Genomic DNA, 9,108 nt, shown 5'->3' on the forward strand with positions numbered 1-9,108 from the left:
CTTCAGCATGAGTGACAGTGTGTGACAGTGCCACCTGTCTTCAGCATGAGTGACAGTGTCTTCTGTCTTTAGCATGAGTGACAGTGTTGCCTGTCTTCAGCATGAGTAACTGTGTCTCCTGTCTTCAGCATGAGTGTCAGTGTCTCCTGTCTTCAGAATGAGTGACAGTGTGTGACAATGTCTCCTGTCTTCAGCATGAGTGACAGTGTCTCCTGTCTTCAGCATGAGTGACAGTGTGTGACAGTGTCACCTGTCTTCAGCATGAGTGACAGTGTCTCCTGTCTTCAACATGAGTGACAGTGTGTGACAGTGTATCCTGTCTGCAGCATGAGTGACAGTGTGTGACAGTGTTGCCTGTCTTCAGCATGAGTGACAGTGTCTCCTGTCTTCAGCATGAGTGACAGTGTGTGACAGTGTCTCCTGTCTTCAACATGAGTGACAGTGTGTGACAGTGTATCCTGCCTTCTGCATGAGTGACAGTGTGTGACAGTGTCGCCTGTCTTCAGCATGAGTGACAGTGTGTGACAGTGTATCCTTTCTTCAGCATGAGTGACGGTGTCTCCTGTCTTCAGCATGAGTGACAGTGTGTGACAGTGTTGTCTGTCTTCAGCATGACTGACAGTGTCTCCTGTCTTAACCATGAATGACAGTGTCTCCTGTCTTCAGCATGAGTGACAGTGTGTGACAGTGTCTCCTGTCTTCAGCATGAGTGCGGTGTCTCCTGTCTTCAACATGAGTGACAGTGTCTCTTTCCTTCAGCATGAGTGACAGTGTGTAGCAGTGTCTCCTGTCTTCGGCATGAGTGACAGTGTCTCCTGCCTTCAGCATGAGTGCCTGTGTTGCCTGTCTTCAGCATGAGTGACTGTGTCTGCTGTCTTCAGCAAAAGTGACAGTGTCTCCTGTCTTCAGCATAAGTGACAGTGTTGCCTGTCTTCAGCATGAGTGACAGTGTGTGACAGTGCCACCTGTCTTCAGCATGAGTGACAGTGTCTCCTGTCTTTAGCATGAGTGACAGTGTTGCCTGTCGTCAGCATGAGTAACTGTGTCTCCTGTCTTCAGCATGAGAGTCAGTGTCTCCTGTCTTCAGCATGAGTGACAGTGTGTGACAGTGTCTCCTGTCTTCAGCATGAGTGACAGTGTCGCCTGTCTTCAGCATAAGTGACTGTTTCTCCTGTCTTCAGCCTGAGTGACAGTGTGTGACAGTGTGGCCTGTCTTCAGCATGAATGACAGTGTTTTTTGTCTTCAGCATGTGTGACAGTGTGTGACAGTGACTCCTGTCTTCAGCATGAGTGATAGTGTCTCCTGTCTTCAGCATGAGTGAAGGTGTCGCCTGTCTTCAGCATGAGTGACATTTTTTCCTGTATTCAGCATGAGTGACAGTGTCTCCTGTCTTTAGCATGAGTGCCAGTGTGTGAAGTGTCTCCTGTCTTCAGCATGAGTGACAGTGTCTCCTGTCTTCAGCATGAGTGACAGTGTGTAACAGTGTTGCCTATCTTCAGCATGAGTGACCGTGTCTCCTGTCTTTTGCATGGGCGACAGTGTGTGACAGTGTCTCCTGTCTTCAGCATGAGTGACAGTGTGACAATGTCGCCTGTCTTCAGCATGAGTGACAGTGTCTCCGGTCTTCAGCATGAGAGACAGTGTGTGACAGTGTCTCCTGTCTTCAGCATGAGTGATGGTGTCGCCTGTCTTCAGCATGAGTGACAGTGTGTGACAGTGTCTCCTGTCTTCAGCATGAGTGACGGTGTTGCCTGTCTTCAGCATGAGTGACAGTGTGTGACAATGTTTCCTGTCTTCAGCATGAGTGACGGTGTCTCTTGTCTTCAGCATGAGTAACAATGTCCCTGAGTAACAGTGTGTGACAGTATCTCCTGTCTTCAGCATGCGTGACAGTGTCTCCTGTCTTCAGCATGAGTGACAATGTGTGACAGTGTCTCCTGTCTTCACTATGCGTGACGGTGTCGCCTGTCTTCAGCTTAAGTAACGGTGTATCCTGTCTGTGGAGAAGTGTGGCTCAATGGTTAGAGCAGGCAGACCTCGATGCAGAGCTCTGGCCAGGGACCAGGGTTCGATTCCTGCCCCGGTGGGTCTCGGGCTCATTAATTCCCCTGACCGGATATTCTCACCTCAGTGCCTATTCTGATCATGGGTCCCACGCTGCAACTCTGGGCAATAGCTTGCTTAGTCTCCACAACGGCCCCCACAACGCAAGGGATGCCTGGTCTGCACCATGGGGGTGCCCAGGAGTGGACACTTCACAGGGAAAGCCAGGAAGGGTTCCCTTGCGGTATTCGTACAAGCGCCGGGAAACCCACTGCGAGTAGCTGTGCGCTATACAAGTACAAAAACATTTACAAGCATGAGTGACAGTGTATCCTGCCTTTAGCATGAGTGACAGTGTTGCCTTTCTTCAGCATGAGTAACAGTGTCTCCTGTTTTCAGCATGAGTGACAGTGTGTGACAGTGTCTCCTGTCTTCAGCATGAGTGACAGTGTCTCCTGTCTTCACCAGGAGTGACAGTGTGTGACAGTGTTGTCTGTCTTCAGCATGAGTGACAGTGTCCCCTGTCTTCAGCATGAGTGACATTTTTTCCTGTATTCAGCATGAGTGACAGTGTCTCCCGTCTTTAGCATGAGTGCCAGTGTGTGATGTGTCTCCTGTCTTCAGCATGAGTGACAGTGTGTGACAGTGTCTCCTGTCTTCAGCATGAGTGACAGTGTTGCCTGTCTTCAGCATAAGTGACTGTGTCTCCTGTCTTCAGCCTGAGTGACAGTGTGTGACAGTGTGGCCTGTCTTCAGCATGAATGACAGTGTCTTTTGTCTTCAGCATGAGTGACAGTGTGTGACAGTGACTCCTGTCTTCAGCATGAGTGATAGTGTCTCCTGTCTTCAGCATGAGTGAAGGTGTCGCCTGTCTTCAGCATGAGTGACATTTTTTCCTGTATTCAGCATGAGTGACAGTGTCTCCTGTCTTTAGCATGAGTGCCAGTGTGTGAAGTGTCTCCTGTCTTCAGCATGAGTGACAGTGTCTCCTGTCTTCAGCATGAGTGACAGTGTGACAATGTTGCCTGTCTTCAGCATGAGTGACAGTGTCTCCGGTCTTCAGCATGAGAGACAGTGTGTGACAGTGTCTCCTGTCTTCAGCATGAGTGATGGTGTCGCCTGTCTTCAGCATGAGTGACAGTGTGTGACAGTGTCTCCTGTCTTCAGCATGAGTAACGGTGTTGCCTGTCTTCAGCATGAGTGACAGTGTGTGACAATGTTTCCTGTCTTCAGCATGAGTGACGGTGTCTCTTGTCTTCAGCATGAGTAGCAATGTCCCTGAGTAACAGTGTGTGACAGTATCTCCTGTCTTCAGCATGCGTGACAGTGTCTCCTGTCTTCAGCATGAGTGACAATGTGTGACAGTGTCTCCTGTCTTCACTATGCGTGACGGTGTCGCCTGTCTTCAGCTTGAGTAACGGTGTATCCTGTCTGTGGAGAAGTGTGGCTCAATGGTTAGAGCAGGCAGACCTCGATGCAGAGCTCTGGCCAGGGACCAGGGTTCGATTCCTGCCCCGGTGGGTCTCGGGCTCATTAATTCCCCTGACCGGATATTCTCACCTCAGTGCCTATTCTGATCATGGGTCCCACGCTGCAACTCTGGGCAATAGCTTGCTTAGTCTCCACAACGGCCTCCACAACGCGAGGGATGCCTGGTCTGCACCATGGGGGTGCCCAGGAGTGGACACTTAACAGGGAAAGCCAGGAAGGGTTCCCTTGCGGTATTCGTACAAGCGCCGGGAAACCCACTGCGAGTAGCTGTGCGCTATACAAGTACAAAAACATTTACATTGACAAGCATGAGCGACAGTGTCGCCTGTCTTCAGCATGAGTGACAGTGTTGCCTTTCTTCAGCATGAGTAACAGTGTCTCCTGTTTTCAGCATGCGTGATGGTGTCTCCTGTCTTCAGCATGAGTGACAGTGTGTGACAGTGTCTCCTGTCTTCACCAGGCGTGACAGTGTGTGACAGTGTTGTCTGTCTTCAGCATGAGTGACAGTGTCCCCTGTCTTCAGCATGAGTGACATTTTTTCCTGTATTCAGCATGAGTGACAGTGTCTCCTGTCTTTAGCATGAGTGCCAGTGTGTGACGTGTCTCCTGTCTTCAGCATGAGTGACAGTGTGTGACAGTGTCTCCTGTCTTCAGCATGAGTGACAGTGTTGCCTGTCTTCAGCATGAGTGACAGTGTATGACAGTGTCTCCCGTCTTCGGCATGAGTGACAGTGTTGCCTGTTGTTAGCATGAGTGACAGTGTATCCTGTCTTCAGTATGAGTGACAGTGTCTCCTGTCTTCAGCATAAGTGACAGTGTCCCCTGTCTTCAGCATGAGTGACAGTGTTGCCTGTCTTCAGCATGAGTGACAGCGTTTCCTGTCCTCAGCATGAATGACAGTCTGTGACAGTGCGCCTGTCTTCCCCATGAGTGACAGTGTCTCCTGTCTTCAGCATGAGTGACAGTGTTGCCTGTCTTCAGCATGAGTAACAGTGTCTGCTGTCTTCAGCATGAGTTTCAGTGTCTCCAGTCTTCAGCATGAGTGACAGTGTCGCCTGTTTTCAGCATAAGTGACAGTATTTGACAGTGACTCTTATCTTCAGCATGAGTGACAGTGTGTGACAGTGTTGCCTGTCTTTAGCATGAGTGACAGTGTCTCCTGTCTTCAGCATGAGTGACAGTGTGTGACAGTGTCGCCTGTCTTCAGGATGAGTATCAGTGTCTCCTGTCTTCAGCATGAGTGACAGTGTCTCCTGTCTTCAGCATGAGTGACAGTGTCTCCTGTCTTCAGCATGAGTGACTGTATCTCCTGTCTTCAGGGTGAGTGGCAGTGTCTCCTGTCTTCAGCGTGAGTGACAGTGCCTCCTGTCTTCAGCGTGAGTCACAGTGTCTCCTGTCTTCAGCATGAGTGACCGTGTCTCCTGTCTTCAGCATGAGTGACAGTATCCCCTGCCTTCAGCATGATTGACAGTGTGTGACAGTGTCTCCTGTCTTGGGCATGAGTGACAGTGTCTCCTGTCTTCAGCATGAGTGACGGTGTCTCCTGTCTTCAGCATGAGTGAGTGTTGCCTGTCTTCAGCATGAGTGACAGTGTCTCCTGTCTTTAGCATGAGTGACAGTGTCTCCTGTCTTCAGCATGAGTGACAGTGTTGCCTGTCTTCAGCATGAGTGACAGTGTGTGACAGTATCTCCTGTCTTCAGCAAGAGTGACAGTGTCTCCTGTCTTCAGCATGAGTGACGGGGTTGCCTGTCTTCAGCATGAGTGACAGTGTCTGTCAGTGTCTCCTGTCTTCGACATGAGTCACAGTGTTGAATGTCTTCAGCATGAGTGACAGTGTTGCCTGTCTTCAGCATGAGTGACAGTGTCTCCTGTCTTCAGCATGAGTGACAGTGTTGCCTGTCTTCAGCATGAGTGACTATGTCTCCTGTCTTCAAATTGATTAAAACAAGCCAAGTAAAAAGATGTTCCACGAATACAGAAAATAGAAGCAGACCAGCACTGAGCATCATTTAATGTGCACGAGGCATCCTCCCGGCAGGTTAAAAGGGTGACGAGGCCAGGGTAACATTTGTAGTGAAAATAATCATTATAACAATAGTCCAAAAATAAAACACATTGCCTTTATTGCCATACTTTACCGTTTCTAAGAACAGTAAAGAACAAATACTACTATTGCCCAGTTTAAAGGTGCCCGTTATGAGTGCGACGTGTCCATCTCACGTAAAATACTCTGCGTGTCATTTTTATCACGCAGAATAAATGGCACGTAGAGTGTGTTGCACTTGATGATATATTTAGTCAGCTTCTCATGATTCCCGGTTTCGCTAAATAAAGAACCCGGAGATTTTTTTTTGCCCAGGATCACACTGTTCAGCCAAGCGTCGGAGCTAGGAGTGAAACCCCGTTTTCTTGACTTCACTCAATACTCAAACAAATCGTCCCCATTCATGGAGATAAAAGAATAGGAGCCGGTGGGCTGGAAGCATCGGCAATGCAGTTAGACAAAACTCGGAGGAGATGCCGGGGCACAAATCGATTTTAATACGGGAAACACCCGTTACAACGCAACTTTTACAACGCACCACCATTACATCGCAACTTTTACAACGCAGGTACCATTACAATGCATGCCATTACAACGCATGTCATTACATAGCAGATACTATTACAACGCATGCCATTACATCGTAAGTATAGGTAAGTATATAAATATTTTTTTTTACATTATTTTATTAATTTAATTATTATTACAAATAAATTAAAATATTAATTTATGTATTTTTATAAAATTAATTATATATATTAATTTAAGTAATTTAAAAAAATAAGTATGTTAGGTTTTAGGGCTGGGTTTGGTTTTTGGGGTACAGGGGTATTTTTAGGTTTTAGGGCTAGGTTTGGTTTTTGGGGTACAGGGGTATTTTTTAGGTTTTAGGGCTGGGTTTGGTTTTTGGGGTACAGGGATATTTTTAGGTTTTAGGGCTAGGTTTGGTTTTTGGGGTACAGGGATATTTTTAGGTTTTAGGGCTGGGTTTGGTTTTTGGGGTACAGGGGTATTTTTAGGTTTTAGGGCTGGGTTTGGTTTTTGGGGTACATGGGTATTTTTAGGTTTTAGGGCTGGGTTTGGTTTTTGGGGTACAGGGGAATTTTTAGGTTTTAGGGCTGGGTTTGGTTTTTGGGGTACAGGGGTATTTTTAGGTTTTAGGGCTGGATTTGGTTTTTGGGGTACAGGGGTATTTTTAGGTTTTAGGGCTGGGTTTGTTTTTTGGGGTACAGGGATATTTTTAGGTTTTAGGGCTAGGTTTGGTTTTTGGGGTACAGGGGTATTTTTAGGTTTTAGGGCTGGGTTTGGTTTTTGGGGTACAGGGGTATTTTTAGGTTTTAGGGCTGGGTTTGGTTTTTGGGGTACAGGGGTATTTTTAGGTTTTAGGGCTGGGTTTGGTTTTTGGGGTACAGGGGTATTTTTAGGTTTTAGGGCTGCGTTTGGTTTTTGGGGTACTGGGGTATTACGACTTTAAATAAATTAAATTAATTAAATTAATTAAATTAAATTAAATTAAATTAATTACAATATTTACAATTATAAAATTAATTAAATTACATTACTTAAATTAAATTAAATTAATTACATTTTTTTAATTTATTTTATTTATTAAAATTAAATAATATTATTTTCAATTTATAAATTAATTAAATTACATTAATTATATTAAATTAAATTATATTAATTATTATTTTAAAATAATTTAAATTATATTTATTGTAATAAATTAAATTATATTATTTACTATTTATAAATTAATTAAATTACAATAATTAAATAAAATTAAATTAATTACTGTTTTAAAATTTTTTAAATTATATTTATAAATTTAAATTAATTACATTTACTTAATTACATTTTTTTTAAAAAGATATACTTACCTATACTTACGTTGTAATGGCATGCGTTGTAATAGTATCTGCTATGTAATGACATGCGTTGTAATGGCATGCATTGTAATGGTACCTGCGTTGTAAAAATTGGGATGTTACGGTATGCGTTGTAAAATAACGCGTTGTAACGTCATACATCCTTTTTATACAAATAAACGGTAAATGATTTAGCTTGGTGCGACAGTCTGTGCTGTGTACCTGGAGGCCGGCACTTTTGTTTAGAAAAAAACTAACTTTTCTCACAAGTTGCGAAGTGAGTGCCAGACTTCTGCAAGTGCCATTCTATAAAAGTTTATAAACTTTCCGATCTTTGACAAACTTCCCTGCGTTGGCATGTTTAACCGGCTTTCAGATAAGAAGGCAGCTCTTCGGGACGGGCTGCATGGTTTCAAGATTTAAAGGGCGTCCTCGAAATGCAAATAACACACACCACCACAGCTCATAATCGAACGCACGAGTGCAAACCGCATCTAGCCCTCTCTGCCTATACGTGATACCCCGTTAACGCCTTTGCTAGCTTCTCAGGGCACCACTACGCATGCGCAAGAAACCTTCGCCTGCTTCATTCGCTGCCCCAATACTCTTTATTTCAGTTTTATTTTATAGCAAAAAAAAAGAATGAAATTGACGTGCAATATATGTAACGCAATGATTGTAGTTTGTATTTATCAAGGACCCCCTGAGAATTAAATACAGTAATTCCTAGGTCAGGGAAAGCAACATATGAAATATAACAACCTTCCGCTTGTATCCCGAAACAAAGTTGCCTGCATGCCGCCCCTGGTTTGCTACACATTAACAAGTAATACGTGGGAGCATCGAACCCGAGCCCCTTGCCTTGAGATTTCTTATCAGAGTTATCCTGCCACCATATTTTTAAAAAACTAAGCTTATCATTTACCTATTTTGGCAACCAGGAGGTCATGCACATTGCATTATATTTCAGCTTACAGACTGTGACGTTTGCGTTAATATCAGCGTGATTGCCTTTTGCTATATTTTATATATTATCATAAAGAAAATTTGTTACTTTAAGTGAATACTCCGAGCTGATTTCACAGGAGTTCATGATCAAAATATTCTATTTGGATTTTATCAAAGTCAAGACAATCTCCTAATTTCTTAAAAATTGTACTACGTGGCTACTCCAGAAGAAGGCACTGGTCGTCGAAACGTGCGTCGAGAACTTATCTATGCCACTTTTTTAATTGTGTTCGTTTTTTGTAGATTGTATTTTACAGTGTTGATTTGTATGTACTTCTTTACCTGATTATAATTGAATTTCTTTCCCCATTGTTTTAATGTATAAATAAAATTCTTGTTTTGCGATTTTTTTGGTATTATAAATTCCTTTTCTTCTTCTGTGTCTCTTACTACGCAATGATTGTATACATCTTTACCAAGTTACTCGCAGAAAGTATTTTGTAGACATATCAGGATTAAGGATGTATATTTAAAGAGGCGCTGACAGGGAGAGCTCTGTGAAATGGATTACAAAAAAAAAAAATGTGCGCCCAGCATCTGTCTTCAATTACCGCAGCCCCTGACAGCTGGTAATTGAAGAAATATGGCCTTCTCGTGCGCGTGACCGCACACGATATGCAATAGGCGGAGCTACTCTACCGCCTATGGCCTA

The sequence above is a fragment of the Lissotriton vulgaris genome, chromosome 12 (genome assembly GCF_964263255.1).
Source record: "Lissotriton vulgaris chromosome 12, aLisVul1.2, whole genome shotgun sequence".
Classification (NCBI taxonomy): Eukaryota; Metazoa; Chordata; class Amphibia; order Caudata; family Salamandridae; genus Lissotriton; species Lissotriton vulgaris.